This window comes from Panthera leo, chromosome D4 (assembly GCF_018350215.1).
Source record: "Panthera leo isolate Ple1 chromosome D4, P.leo_Ple1_pat1.1, whole genome shotgun sequence".
NCBI classification, from domain to species: Eukaryota; Metazoa; Chordata; class Mammalia; order Carnivora; family Felidae; genus Panthera; species Panthera leo.
The window spans coordinates 54,972,723-54,989,293 of record NC_056691.1 but is presented as its reverse complement, the minus strand read 5'-3'; positions in this window follow the sequence as shown (position 1 = coordinate 54,989,293).

Here is a 16,571-nt window from a genome sequence, read left to right as displayed (position 1 = left end):
GAGAACCGAACTCTAGTCGGTTTGCCCACGGGGCAGCCTGGACTCCGAGTTCACCGTCCGAGGGCCAGAGATACTAGCTGGAGATATCCCTCGGCGACCTGGACCTTTATCGAGTTACAAATCTAGGTGATCCAACCCGACTGACAGCAGCTCCCAAGAGGTTCTCCGACTGCCCGTCTCTCAACCTCGAGGCTGAGGCTCTCGGGCGGGGCTCAGAGGGCTGCACTCCTCCAGGGTCCCGCCGCCCGCGGGCTGCTCTGGGTCCGGGCGCTGGGCGGCAGCGGCGTGCAAAGGCGCTCCAGCAGCAGCGCGGGCTGTGCCGCCGGAGCCCACAGGACCGGCTCCCAGGCTGACACAGTGGTGAGGAGTGGGTGTCAGGTCTTGCTCGAGACTTCTGGGGAGTCAGCAGAGCCTTTCCCCCTGGTCTTCCAGCTCTGGACCCCGGTGGGAGTGGTTTTGGAGCTGGGATCCTACTCCAACACTGCGGTGGTGCCAGCCAGGCTGTCTGGGCCGAGGAAGAAGGGCTCTCTGACCCCGGATCCCTATCCCTGCGAGTGGCACCTGACACCTAGCTAGCGAGGAGAAGTAGGGGCCTTGACTGGGTAGGTCAGGCCGAACAGTCCTTCCTGCAGCTCCAGCTTTGGGGGATTCTCTCCTCCCTTGCTGAAGCTGCCTGTCTCTTCCCACTGCAGTGGGGGAATGGATTCTTCTGGCCCCAGGGGCAAGACTGGTTTGGCTGTGGTTCTTCAACAAGGATGTTCATTTAAGCTAGATGGGGAATAGTAAGTAAGGAAGAGAAAAGAGAAGGGTGTATACTCTTTCATGTCAAGGCACTGCGGTGGAAAGAACTTTGAAAGAGCTGTGACATCCAGGCCTTCCCCTGCTTAAACAAGCTGTATGTTCTTGGGAAAGTGACTTAACCTTCCTGAGAGTCAGTGGACTCATCTGCAAAATGAGAATAGTACTACCAAATATGTGGGGAAGCATCATGAGGACTAAGAAAAATGTAAAACTCTTAGCACATGCTTGGTAAGTGGTCCTTATTCACAACGTGGTTGAAATATATATTTACATATTATGTCATAATCAATGTAAGGCACGAGCCAAATCATAAAGGGCCTAACTGTGGGGCTAAGGACCTTCAGTTTTATCCAGTAGGCGATGAGAACCATGGAAATATTTTCAGCAAGGATCAACACAAAAGTATTCCATTTTTGATATGGCGACAGCAGATTAGAGGGCAGGTTGCAAGGGGTAAGGGTAGAAGCAGGGAGACCTTCCAGGAGGACAGTGCAGTCAGCCAGGCAAGGCATGATAGGGGGCTGAACAATGTGGGACTAGAGGAGGTTAGAAGAAAGAGAATTTGAAGCATAGTTAAGGGGAGAGTCAAGTGTCTTGGATCCGAGGAAGTAAGATGGTAGTAGGAGTCAGGGTTGACTCCCATGTTTCTCACTCATTCAGCTGAGCAGATCAGGAATCAGACTCCTAATTTTCCATGTCATCCATTGTGTGTGTCTTTTGTACTCGTGTTCATTCGATAGCTGCTGTATCTGTGGATATAGAATCATTATTTTGGGAAAGAAAGGGGAAAAGGCAAAGAGTTAGAGTGAGATGCCAACTGTTTGACCATTTGTATCACTTTTTCTTGACAGCCTTACCAAGTAGATAGACATCTGCTTATATCCCTTGGCCAGAGGGATGTCATATGGGCCACGTCTAGACGCAAAAGAGCTTGGGAGATCACAGTTTAATTTTTAACCAGGTTCACTGCACTCTGAAAAACAATAAGGATTTCGTTAGCAAGGAAAAAGAGGAGAATGAATATTAATTAAGGAGGCATCTTGCGGGGTATGCCACAGTTATTGAACACGTTTTACCTTCTTGAAACCCTTTCTTGTCCTGCCTTTACTGACACCATTCTATCCCAATTTCCCTTCTATCCTCTTGGCCACTCATTCGTCAGCTACTTGGTAATGTCATCTTTATTGTATTTATTTTTATTTTTAACAGAGTCCTGGGATGCTGATCTTCTGCGGGCTATGTCCCTGTTGCTTCCTTCCTGACTTCTTTTCCCACTTTATAATAGTTTTAAACACCAAGTGGATAGGATGACAACCCCTAAATTTATCTCATTAACTTTGTCCTTTTTCTTAAGTTTCAGATTTGTAATACCTAGCTGTCTGCTTGATATCTGTCTATATGGTACACAGACACCTCAAACTCAACATGACCCCAGTTGAGCTCATTGAATTTCCTTGAAACTTGCTTGTTCTCATTTGACCCCAGAGGAGATGTTTGCACCTGTCCTCTCTTCCTTCCTCTCCCTAACAACCTGCACCCTGTAAGTCACCCAAGTCATCATAGTCTTACCTCCTAAATCCCTTGATCTTCTCCTCTTCTACCTGTGGCCTGATGCAAATCACTTTACCTCCCTGGGTTTTAATTTCCTGTGAAACAAAGGCTTTGGATGAGGGGCTAGCTGAGGTTCGTTTCAGCTCTACCAATCCATGCTTCTCTGAGAGTCACTTCTGCAGGGTCGGACTGATGTCTTTGTTGTGTAGGTGCTCTGACAATAGTGCTGGAAGCCAGTTGGATTTTACTTTTTTTATTTTTTATTTTAACATTTATTTATTTTTGAGAGATGTAGCATGAGCAGGGGAGGGGCAGAGAGAGAAGGAGACACAGAATCCCAAACAGGCTTCGAGCTCTGAGCTGTCAGCACAGAACCTGACATGGTCTCGAACCCACAAGCCGTGAGATCATGACCTGAGCCGAAAGTCAGATGCTCAACTAACTGAACCACCCAGGTGCCCCTCCCCCCAAGTTGGATTTTAAATAAGCAATGTTGCTGAACAGAGACCTCTATTCACTTGTACAGTCATCTAATTCCATTCTGACTTTTAAGCCATGCAGTTTATCTGCTTAAGCATTAGATAAGAGCCATGCATAAAACCACAGGAAACTTCAATTACTGTTTAATTATAAGCCTGATTCTTGAAGCAGTTCCTTCTTAGAGGTAATTTCAGATGGTCTTTGAACAGCAGGTATACTTGCCCAAGCCCAGCAGCAAAAGTGAGTGTGTGTGTGTGTGTGTGTGTGTGTGTGGCATCACTCAGGGTCACAATATTCAGAGCCAGAAACAGCATTCCTAGTATTTAATTCCTTGCCTGTACAGGCTGATTGCACTAGGATTTTAAAGCCTTAAGCAGTTCTTGTAATGCTGTAACCATATACAGCTATGTACAAAAGCTTTTCATCAGAAAAGAAAGGAAATTCAGGTTGGAATGAGGCTTTGGCATGTGGGTATTTGAGAAGGAAATGCAGAACCTTTTATTTCTGAAATTATAGAAATCATGGGATGCTGGAATTTGAAGATACTTTGTAAAATATCTACTCTAACCCCCTTTATCGTACAGGTGAAATCCAGAAAGGTTGTGTCTATGCAGTATCACTTGAGTATTTATTATGTGCTTGGCACTGTGCTGTGGATACAAGTCAAACAGGATACGGTCTGCCTTTATAGAACTCACATTCACAGAGTTGAGATGGGTGTATTAGCAGGACAGGATAGATTGTGCCGTGGCAACGAAAGACTTCCAGACCTCAAGGGCTGTATTCTCATACTGCATGTTTATGATGGGTCAGCTGCAGCCTTGCTCCATGTTGTCTTCACTCTGGGATCCAGGCTGATAAGGTAGCCTCTATTTAGGACATTCCCCATTCATCGAATCCACGAAACTCAGCTAGAGGCCCTGCACTGGGCCTTCACTGTAGTGGATACTCCCTTGGCTCCTTTAGCTATGCCCTTCTTTATAGACCAAAGTGATGTGCCATACCCGCACACCTTCCTGCCCTTTCTAGACCATGTGATAGGTACCCGGAAACCTAGAATCCCCTGCCCAAACAGTCCATACCTGCTTCCAGAGCTTGTGCATAGTTCTTTGCTAAGTCCATCCTCCCAAGTGTCGTGAAAGCGTGCACAACCCTAGGCCTGTGGGATAGCTAAGGGACCACTGTGTTTTGAGTATGGATAAAGCTCTGGTATGCAAGATGGGATGTCTAGACTCTGCCTGTCAGCCCTTTCATGGTTTAGAATAGAACCAGGGATGGGAAGAGAAAGGCAGCATTCACTTTATTTTTGCCTAGAAACTCACACACATTAGAAACAGGCCTGGTTGGAGGTTTTGGGGAAAGGAAGGAGAAGTCCCAACTGTTTGACAGGCTCCTAGATGTGCATAGAAAATAGACTTAAGGCAGTTCAAGAGCAGGGAGACCAGTTGGGATACTTTACAACTGTCCAGGTGAGAGATGATAGTGACTCAGACCAGGGTCATAGCACGTGGCAAGAAGTGGGTCAGATTCTGGATGTATCTTAACCTAAGCTGACAGTATTTACTGATAGATTTGGGATGTGAGGGAAACTGAGCAATCAAGGATGATTCCAATACTTGAGATTTGAAGTGGGAAATCAAGAATTTGGATTTGGACATGTTAACCTGATATGTCGAACCTGACAATGTTGATAGAGTTAGTGTGCAAGTCTGGATTTTGGGAGAGAAATCTGAGCTGGAGATAATAATTTCTGGAGCTGCTGGGATATGGCTAGCATCTAAAGCCCTGGAGCTAATGAGATAACTTAGGGATCAAACATTGATAGGTTTGAGAAGTCCATGTACTAATTACTAAGGAACATCAACTTTTTGAGGGTGGGGAGATAAGGAGGAACTAGCAAACTAGCAAGAGACTATGAAGAATTGACCAGTGAGGAGAGAAAATGAAGAGATGTCCAAGAAACAAAAAAGAAGAAAGCATTTCAAGGAAGGGGCAATGATTGCATCAACTCTGTTGCTATGTCAGATATGAAAAGGGCTAAAAAGTAACCACTGGACTTAGCAACGTGAAGGTCATTGGTGACCTTTAAAAGAACAGTTCTGGTGGAGTGGATGGGGGTGAAAGTTTGATTGAAATGAGCCCAAGAGAGAATTGGAGAAGAAGATCGGAGAAGGAGAGGAGAGATAACTCAAATGAGTTTTGTTGTTAAGGAGAATAGAGAAATGAGATGAGACCCAGAGGTGGTCATGTGGGGTCAAGAGATAAACTTTTTAGTTTATTTTTTAAATGTTTATTTATTTTTTGAGAGAGAGAGACCAAGCAGGGGGCGGGGGCAGAGAGAGAGGGAGACGAGAGACAGAATCCCAAGCAGGCTACGCACTGTCAGGGCGGAGCTCCACGTGGGCCTCGAACTCACAGCGAGATCATGCCCTGAGTTGAAATCAGGAGTCAGATGCTTAACCAACTGAGCCACCCACACGCTGCGTTAAGAGAAACTTTTTAAGAGATGGGAGGTCTCTTAGCATTTTCCCTGTAAAGATGTAAGATGTAAATTTAAATGACCTTTTTTATCCATTAATTTTGTAAATATAAAAAATAATACCAATACTAGGGGACGGCGTGCTAAGATGAGCACTTGTATATGTTGATGGTGGGAATGTATTGGTAATAATTCTTTTTTTTTTTTTTTAAAGTTTATTTATTTATTTGAGAGACACAGAGACAGTGCAAGTTGGGGAGAGGTAGAGAGAGAAAGTGAGAAAGAAGAAATCCCAAGCAAGCTCCGTGCTATCAGTGCAGAGCCTGATGTAGGGCTCGAACTCACGAAACTGTGAGATCATGTCCTGAGCTGAAACCATGAATCCCACACTTAACCAAATGAGCCACCCAGGCGCCCTGGTAATTCTGGAGTGGAAGAAACGTGTCCAGATGTGGCAAGAGCCTTAAAAAAGTTCATACCTTTTACATGATCATTATATTGAAAAATGTCAATAATTGGTGTGTATTGATGGGGAGAACAGACCCAGGCACTATCTAAATAAATTAATTGGTATTTACTTATCTCAAGGTGTATAAGGAGGTCCCCACAGCTTCACTAGGGGGCACACAGGTGGGGATGGTAGGGAGGGTCACATCTGACTCTCTAGAAGCAAAAGAGTTTCTCTCTAGGTTTACCCTATACATGAGGCTTATTTTCATGAATCAGATCCAGGCATGCTCATAACCTGGCCTCAAGTCTGCTGAGACCACCTGATATGACAGCAGAGTACAGTTCATGAAGCATGAACGAAATCATTATTATCCTTGGACTCTACTCACCCACACAACTGGTGAGTACTTTCTTGAACTCCATACTATGGAAACAGAATAGAGGCTACTTTGTGGAAATCTCTGAAAGTCAAACAAATTACGACTTTAGACCAGCTCATTGTCCAATACCATAGCCATTAGCCACAGGAGGTTATTTAATTTTAAATTAATTAAAATGAAATGAAATTAAAAATCCAGTTTCTCAGTTGTGCTAGCCACATTTTAGGTGCTCAGTAGTCATGTGTGGTGATTGGCTACCATACCAGACAGTGCAAATATATAAAGCATTTCATCATCACAGAGCATTCTATTGGATAGTGCTTGTAGGGCTTCTCATGATCTGTTTGGCTCAGGCATTATGATTCTAGCAGTCTTTCCTGTGGGAATAATCAGTGGTATAAAAACTATTTATGTACATTAGTAGTAAAACACTGGAAAGCATTGAAGTGTCCAATAACAGAGGAAAGGTTATGTATAGTACAGTGCATCCAGAGGAAATATTGCGTATTCAGTTGAGGGAATATTATTCATCCATAAAATTATATTTTAAAGATTTTTTTAGTGACCCATGAAAATGATCTCAATATAAGGCTAATGAAAAAAACTACTAATAAAAAAATTCTGTTGAAATAGGTTGAAAAAATTCTATATTTAATAGGATCCTGATTGCTAAAGAAATCAGAATAGAAAAAAAACCAAAAGGAAATATTCTCAAAATATGAACAGTGGCTATTTCTAGGTGGTGGAATGTTTCATAATTGTTATTATATTCTTTCTTTATGTATGACTTTTTCAAAATTTCTACTCTTATTAATAAGAAAAAGTAATTTTAAGAATAAAAGAATAGTCTCCTACAGATATTAAGCACTGAATAAATGGTTGTTGATTCATGAAGACTTGAAAGACTAAGTGAACAAATTCAAATTTTCTTAACTCTAAGTTGTCCCTAAATTCATCCTGCCCCTTCCTCATTCTAGTACTTCCTCACAGGAGGGAAAGGATATGGAGTAAATTGGGAAAAGATGAAACTGAAAGAAAGCAAATAGATTTTCATGTTGAATTGGGGTTGAACTTTGAAGTTTCTTTCAAATTTATACTAATCACTTTTAAGATTTCTTATAACCCTGTTTTTGGCCTAGAAAATAATAAATATACTATTTATCCCCCTTTTGACGTACACATGATTGTTTTAATTTTTTTTTTTAACGTTTATTTATTTTTGAGACAGAGAGAGACAGAGCATGAATGGGGGAGGGTCAGAGAGAGAGGGAGACACAGAATCGGAAGCAGGCTCCAAGCTCTGAGCCATCAGCCCAGAGCTCGAAGCGGGGCTCGAACTCACGGAGTGTGAGATCGTGACCTGAGCTGAAGTCGGACGCTTAACCGACTGAGCCATCCAGGCGCCCCTACACATGATTGTTTTGAGGCACCTGGTTAGAGGCCTGATTCCCTGCATCTCCTACTTCTTGGCTATAATTCTGACTCATTTATTTAACAAATATTTATTGAGAACCTCTGACTTATCTGGTTGTGTTCACATTTCCTCTGTACCTCCTCCCATCTTTTCTATCTCTTGGGGAGTAACTAAGATCTTTATTAAAGGCTACATTTATTTATTTATTTATTTATTTATTTTTAAATTATTTTTTAATTTTTTTATTTTTTAATATATGAAGTTTATTGTCAAATTGGTTTCCATACAACACCCAGTGCTCATCCCAAAAGGTGCCCTCCTCAATACTCATCACCCACCCTCCCCTTCCTCCCACCCCCCATCAACCCTCAGTTTGTTCTCAGTTTTTAAGAGTCTCTTATGCTTTGGCTCTCTTCCACTCTAACCTCTTTTTTTTTTTTTTCCTTCCCCTCCCCCATGGGTTTCTGTTAAGTTTCTCAGGATCCACATAAGAGTGAAAACATATGGGATCTGTCTTTCTCTGTATGGCTTATTTCACTTAGCATCACACTCTCCAGTTCCATCCACGTTGCTACAAAGGGCCATATTTCATTCTTTCTCATTGCCACGTAGTACTCCATTGTGTATATAAACCATAATTTCTTTATCCATTCATCAGTTGATGGACATTTAGGCTCTTTCCATAATTTGGCTATTGTTGAGAGTGCTGCTATAAACATTGGGGTACAAGTGCCCCTATGCATCAGTACTCCTGTATCCCTTGGATAAATTCCTAGCAGTGCTATTGCTGGGTCATAGGATAGGTCTATTTTTAATTTTTTGAGGAACTTCCACACTGTTTTCCAGAGTGGCTGCACCAATTTGCATTCCCACCAACAGTGCAAGAGGGTTCCCGTTTCTCCACATCCTCTCCAGCATCTATAGTCTCCTGATTTGTTCATTTTGGCCACTCTGACTGGCGTGAGGTGATATCTGAGTGTGGTTTTGATTTGTATTTTCCTGATGAGGAGCGACGTTGAGCATCTTTTCATGTGCCTGTTGGCCATCCGGATGTCTTCTTTAGAGAAGTGTCTATTCATGTTAGAGTCTACATTTATACCTCTAACTTTATTTATTTCACTTGGGACTTTCAAAGATGTAAAGTAGCTTCAATTGTTTTTCCATTGCTAAATTAACAGAGTTTTAAAAACTCTGGCAGCTCATTAAAGTTCATTAGATTGTGCAGAACACAGTTCAAAGTACAAAGAGAGCCTAGAATTTACACAAATCTTTTCTTAAGTTAAAAAATAAAGCTGGTGCAAATGAAAGTGTTAGATTAATGGTTCCAAAGATGAAGACCTTTTAGGTATCTGAGTGGTTCCAGCCAAACATCCATTTGCTCTCCAGGACAGAGCTTATTCAACAGCTTAGATCTTTTTCCATGTTGTCCTTCTTTTGATTCTGTTCAGAGTCTTTGGTAAGAGAATAAAGAAAGGATTAGAAAATTAATTGTTAGCAATCATGAAGAGCTGAGAGTAGAGAATTCTGATGTGGTTTGATCCCCAAACTAAAGATTGGTCTGATTTTCTTATTCTCGTGTCCTCAGATTAAACATAATGCACTGACATGTTTAAACTTTTGATAATATGTATATTTCTAAAAACCCAGAGATCACCAACTCATTTTGTTATTTTATTCAACATACATTAAATTGGTTTCTTTAGAAGTGATTAGAATCATATGCCAAGGTTTATATATATGGATGTGGACTACAATGTTAATTTTCATATGGGAAAATATGAAATGGTTATATAAATAATGTTACATCAACACACTGGGATGTTATACAGTCATGATAAATTAAGTTGCAAATTGGATCAAGTTGGCACATATACCTCTTCTTCCTCAGGCCTCCAAAGTCTAGAAATGAGTTTAGAAATTTGTGTGAATTAATTTGAGATTAATTCTACCACAGTCCTGGAAAATAAGAAGAAAGCCAGGCAAGACATAAAGACAGAAAGATGGTGAAATCTAACTGATGAAGAAATGGATATAGTCTACCTAGACTTGCCAAAAATCCCTGATAATGCTGCACCTCAATATGCTGCAAGAGATAAACAGGCCTGAGAGTGATGGTTCTCCAACACTTTGGAAATAAGATTACCCTTTAAGTGTTAAAGAATTCATACCCAATGAAAAAGTATTCAGCTATGAGATAATCCTAAGAGCTTGTCTGAATATTTGTGACTGAAGAGTTTTGGAAACACTAAAATTCATAATTAGGGCAGTTTAGGGGTGCCTGGGTGGCTCAGTCAGTTGAGTGTCCTATTCTTGTTTTCGGATCAGGTCATGTTCTCGTGGTTCATGGGTTTGAGCCCAGCACTGGGCTCTGCACTGGGGGTGTGGAGCCTGTTTGGGATTCTTTCTCTCCTTCTCTCTCTTTACCTCTACATCTCTCTAAATAAATAAATAAATAAATAAATAAATAAATAAATAAAATAATTTGGGCAGTTTGTATATATTTTTAGAGAAAAAATACTAGCAGCTCCCATCATATTTCCTTGTTACACAGAGAGTAACTAGAGAGCGATATTCACCATCAACCAAAGAAAAGAGAGAACCAACAGGTCAGACATTTGCTATGTTTATCCAGCACTATTCAGAGGAAAGCTGGGGGCTACAGGGAAGGGGTGGTTTATCAGGTTTCACAGGATCTCTTGCATCTAAAATTTTCTCAAGACCTCCACCTTTCTCTCACACAGCAGCATTCTGATGATTTTGGCTTCTCTGACATTCAGGTACTGTGAAGGCTAGACCATCATGGCTGACAAAATCTTTCCTTCTTTCCTTTCTCTCTCCCTCTCTCCCTCCCTCCTTCCCTCTCTTCCTTCCTTCCTTCCTTCCTTCCTTCCTTCCTTCCTTCCTTCCTATTTAAAAATAGCTTTATTGAGATATAATTCATACTCCATATAGTTTGCCCATTTAAAGCATACAATTCAAAGAAATTTTAGTATATTTACAGAGTTGTACAGTCTTCACCACAATCTGATTTTAGAACATTCCCATCATCCTAAAAAGAAACCTGATGCTCATTTACAGTCACTCCTTATTCCCACCCCCGCTTCTAGGCAACCACTAACCTACTTTCTGTCTCTATAGATTCTGAATATTTTGTACAGATGGAATCATACCATATGTGTTCTTTTGTGTCTGGCTTCTTCCACCGAGCATAATGTTTTTGAGGTTCATCCATGTTTTAGTAAGTATTAGTACTTTGTTCCTTTTTATTGCCAAGTAATATTCCACTGTATGGTTATACCACATTTTATCTATTTGTCAGTTCACGGACATTTGAGTTATTTCAACTTTTTGGTCATTACGAACAATGCTGCTATGAATATTTATGTATGTATTTTTATGTGCACATATACTTTCATTTCTAGGGGGTAAATACTTAGGAGTAGATTTACCGAGTCATATGGTAACTAACTTTATAAGAAGCTGCCAAGCTATTTTCCAAAATGGTTGCCTCCTTTAATTTTTATTCTTTACTTTTCATCCTGAATTATTTTAAAGCAAATTATAAGTCTTAAGATGTATCACTTTGCCAACCTAAAAATTGTCAATAATTCCTTATTATCACTAATTCAAATTTCCACTATGATCTTTCTATAGACATGAATATTTGAGTGAGTGGAAAGTAACATCTCCATTTGTAAGTCAGCAAAGTGGCTTTCTGGTTATAGATAGCCTCCCGTGAGTCTTGTTGGTATGAGTGGGCTTTCCTAATTTAGTTGCTGAATATGTTGACCAACTACTGGCTTGAATCTTGGGCAGCCTGGCTTTACAAGATGAGTCAAGGGGCAGCCAGGTGGCTCAGTCAGTTAAGCATCAGACTCTTGATTTTGGCTCAGGTCATGGCCTCATGGTCCATGGGTTTGAGCCCTACATTGGGCTCTATGCTGACAGTGCAGAGCCTGCTTGGGATTCTCTCTCTCTCCCTCTCTCTCTCTGCTCCTCCCCTACTTGCTCTCTCTTTCTCTCAAAAATAAATAAATAAACTTAAAAAAAATGATGAGTCAAGCCAGGCCAGAGGAGGAGGAGGGGTGGGGGTGAGCAGGTGCCCAAGGCAATTTGGATAGGGAAGAAAGAGTCATAAGATGTGACCCTTGGTAAAAACACCCCACCCCCCGCCCCAGGAAGAACTGAGTCCACATTGAGGGGGACAAGGAGAGAGTAGAGGGGGTTTGATAACTCTTATAAAGCTTGAGTTAGGGGCCACAGGAGTAGGGCAAACTCAAAACAGGAACTGAGACCAGGTACATGGAGATGATAAGGACAAAAGAGAAGAGTGGAATTAAGATCAACTCAGGAGAAGAGAAAAGAGAAAATTCTAAAAAAAAAAAATCAGTGGGCTGAGCCATTCTGATCTTCTTTAAGTTTGGAAGGGGGATACTAAGAGAGTAAGTGTGTCAGCTTTGGGGAACTGAATAGTGAACTTAGGGAGTGAGGCCACCATGTCAGGCTGTGAGGAAGAAACTAAGAAGAGGAGCCAGGGGAACATGAAGGGACTGAAGCAGATGCCCTGAGAGAAGTTGAGATGAAATAACACCATACCTTGAGAGAAAGGAATAACCTCAGCCTGATGGTTTTCCATTTCCCAATCACAGAGTTAGAGAGGAAGGGTTTTCCCCCTACTCCTGGTTTCCATAGTGAGGCATTTTTCCTAATATAATCTTGGCCTCGCACCACATCCAAGAGGTGAGTTCCTTATCTACATGGTAAGGTTGGGAAGAATAACTGAGCATGCTCGGCTTGTTCTTCTTCTTGGAAGCAAGCTGCCCATAGGAATAAGGATTCAGCTCTGGCCCTTCTCACAGGAAGCATATTCTGCTGGTTTGGCAAGTTTGGAATGAAGTGGTACCACAGACTGAATGTTTATGTCCCCATCTCTCTCCCCAAGTTCAAATGTTGAAACCTAAGCCCCAATGTGATTGTGTTAGGAGGTGGGGCCTTTGGGAGGTGATTAAAATATTTTACCAAAAATTTTAGGCTTTCTTCTTAAGAAAAGTCCCTTCCCATTCCTGTGGTGGATTATGTTTTCCCTTTCTCATGGTTAATAAAATGCACTGTTTCCATTTTACCAGGACACTGGGTAATTACTGTGTACTGGGCTTTCTGATACATGTGAAGTCTTATCTCCTAGAGACCATTGGGTGGAGTGAAAGAAATTCTGGCCTTGGAGTCAGAAAATGTGAATTCTTGTCCTGGTTCTGCTGTTCACAGGCCAGATTACCTTGGCTCAGTCACTTGGTTGTTTTTTTGTTTTTTTGTTTTTTTTTTTTTTAATCCTATTTTATGTCAGTGCCTTATTTGAGTGCTTGGCTCTAATGATGGAGAGGGACATTTGTCCTCCAGACAGAGGTCTTCTGTGCTTTTGTTTATCTTTTTAATTTTTTTTTTTAACATTTATTTGTATTTGAGAGAGAAAGAGACAGAGCACAAGCTGGAGAGGGGCAGAAAGACAGAGACAGAATCTGAAGCAGGCTGCAGGCTTTGAGCTGCAAGCTGTCAGCATAGAGCCCAACACGGAGCTCCAACTCACAAGCAGTGAGATCATGACCTGAGACAAAGTCAGACGCTTAACTGACTGAGCCACCCAGGTGCTCCCTGTGCTTTTAATACTTTATTTCTAAAAATCAATTTTTTTGGAATGCAAGCTGGTGCAGCCACTCTGGAAAACAGTATGGAGGTTCCTCAAAAAGCTAAAAATAGAACTACCCTACGACCCAGCAATTGCACTACTAGGCGTTTATCCATGGGATACAGGTGTGCTGTTTCGAAAGGACACATGCACCCCATGTTTATAGCAGCACTATCAACAATAGCCAAAGTATGGAAAGAGCCCAAATGTCCATCGCTGGATGAATGGATAAAGAAGATGTGGTATATATACATACAATGGAATATTACTCGGCAATCAAAAAGAATGAAATCTTGCCATTTGCAACTATGTGGATGGAACTGGAGGGTGTTATGCTAAGTGAAATTAGTCAGTCAGAGAAAGACAAAAATCATATGACTTCACTAATATGAGGACTTTAAGAGACAAAACAGATGAACATGAGGGAAGGGAAACAAAAATAGTATAAAAACAAGGAGGGGGACAAAACAGAAGAGACTCATAAATATGGAGAACAAACTGAGGGTTACTAGAGGGGTTGTGGGAGGGGCGATGGGCTACATGGGTAAGGGTCCCTAAGGAATCTACTCCTGAAATCATTGTTGCACTATATGCTAACTAATTTGGGTGTAAATTTTAAAAAATAAGAAATAAAACAAGTTAATTAAAAAAATCAATTTTTATTATAAGCTCCTATGTGCCAGGAACAAATACGTATAGTTCTGGCATAGCACTTACCATAGTGTATGTTAATTTGTCTTTTTACATATCTGTACACACTGTATATTTATTTGTGAGCTCCAACACCTGGCATTCTGTCTGGCCCAGAGTAAGCAAGCAGTCAGAACATGTTTGGTGAAAAGAATAAATGGGTCTCACTGGTAAATAGGATCATAGCAAACACTGCTAGTGCCTTGGCCAATGTTCTGGGCATCCATCTCCCCCCTTAGGCTGCTTTCTGAAGATACCTGTGATCCTGAGGTCTTCTTCTGGCGTTAGGAGAATACCAGCCTCAAAGGCAGGGAAAGCTGGAAGTGCCAGAGAGTTAATGCTCTAGAATTGCCCTCAGTCAAGGCTGCATGGTGGAGTTGGGTAAGCCCCAGCTTCTTCAGCCCCTGGTTGGATAATTGAGGTCTCTATACTGTCTTCCAAGGGACAGAGCTCCAGTTTTCCACAGTAGTAACTGGCTTGATTCCACAGCTTTTATTGGCTACCTTACCCTCCCTTTCTCACTTCTCCACTCTCTTCCTGTGCTTCTAGGATCATCTCTTAAATAAACCACATACACTTAATTCCCTGCCTCAGTGTTTGCTTCTGGGAGAACCCAAACTTTGCCCAACTTGAAATATTTTTGTGGTAATCAAATGAAAAACACATGTAAAAGGCTTTGTGGTCTCAAAATATATGTGATGTCACTATTGGAATGAGTTGTGCTTACGAGGAATGTAATAGGTTGAATAATGGCCTCCAAAGATATCCAGGTCCTAGTTCCTGAACCTGTGAATGTTACCTTATATAGCAGAAGGGCTTTGCAAATGTGATTAATTCTGGATTGTGAGATGAGGAAATTATCATGGATTATTCTGATGGGCTCCAAATGTAATCACAAAAGTTATAAGAAGGAGGCAGAAGGAGCCTGTGACAGAATAGGGCAATGTAACCACCAGGACAGATATTTTATGCTGGCTTTGAAGATGGAGGAAGGGTCCAGGAACCAAGATGCACAAGGAATGCAGCTTTAGAAGCTAGAAAAGGCAAGAAAGTAGATTCTTCCCTAAGAGTGCTGCCTTGCCAACACCTAGATTTTAGACCAGTGATTTTTTTTTTTTACTTCTGACCTCCATAATTGTAACAAGGAATAAATGTGTGATATATATATGTATATATATATATATATATATATATATATATATATATATATATATATGCTCTTTTAAGTCACCAAATTCATGGCAATCTGTCCCAGCAGCCGTAAGAAACTACTTTAAGGAAGGTTCTTCTTGTTGCCCCTAACACATTCCAGCAGGTGGCAGTGTGGGGTGAAGGAGTAGCAGTGATTCCCACTGGTCTCCAAATAATCCTGTTCCCTCTTCAACCTCCAGCCTTCAGATAAAATAAGACCAATTTGTGCTGTCTTCACCCTCTTGGAGGCTGGTCCTTACCCACGGACTTGTGAGGAATTTCTACTGTGTTTCAAGGACAACAGAAAGAAAGAGTCAGGGTTTTAGGGGCTAATGGAAGTAAATCAACAAGCACTAAAATTAAATCATAAATATGCATTGAGAAAGCTGAGTAGAGAAACTCTGAAGGCTAGCCCCAGTTTCCTGCTGTTATTAAAATTAACTTTAATAATACACTGTGTTCCTTCTCATGGCAGGACTCATATCCCAAAACCAGCAATAAGATCGTTATTGTAGTTGTGGCTGGGTGTTTTCCTCTCATTTTCAGCCCAAACCATGTAGAGAGTTCCTATGAAATGTACTTGTATGACTACCCTTTTCTTTTAGTTTTGGTACACAATATGCAGAGAAGCACTGCTTCATCCTTCTCAGTCAGTATCCAAAGCCAGACATTTTTAAGAATTAAAATGACATTTTTGAGATAATGGGGAAATGTGAATATGGATTGATTCCAAAGAATTGTTGTTAACCTCGTTAGGTGTGATGGGCATTATGGCTATGTAAGAAAATATCCATCTTTTTTAGAACTATATAAAGGATGAAATGATATAATAGAAAGGAATAAAGGAAAAAGAGAAGGAAAAAGGGAGGGAGGGAGAAAAGAAGAAAGGAAAGATGGAAATAAGGAAGAAGCAAATGAATCAAGTATGGCAAAATCTTGATTATTATTAAATTTAGGTGATAATTTTATGAATGTTCATTGTATTATTGTATGTGTTTGAGAACATTTTATAAGATTTGCTGGACAAAATTAAATGGCTAAAAAGTCTTTAAAAGTGTTTCAGTGTGGTGGGGGGGTGCCTGGGTGGTACAGTTGGTTAAGTGTCCAACTCTTGATTTTGGCTCAGGTCGTGATCTCATGGTTCAGGAGTTTGAGCCCCACATCAGGCTCTGTGCTGATGTTGTGAAGCATGCTTGGGATTCTGTCTCTTCTCTCTGCCCTTCCCCTGCTTCTGTGCACTCTTTCTCTCAAAAATAAATAAATAAACTTTAAGAAATTTATTTAAAAAAGTGTTTCAGTGGGAAGCAGCTTCAGAAAAATGATTATGAGCACAGACTCTGGAGTCAACTGGATTCCAGTCTTTCTAGCTGTGTGAACTTGGGCATGTTATTCAACCTCTCCATTTTGAATTTCCTTATTGGTAAATTGGATATAATAATAGTATCCACCCCA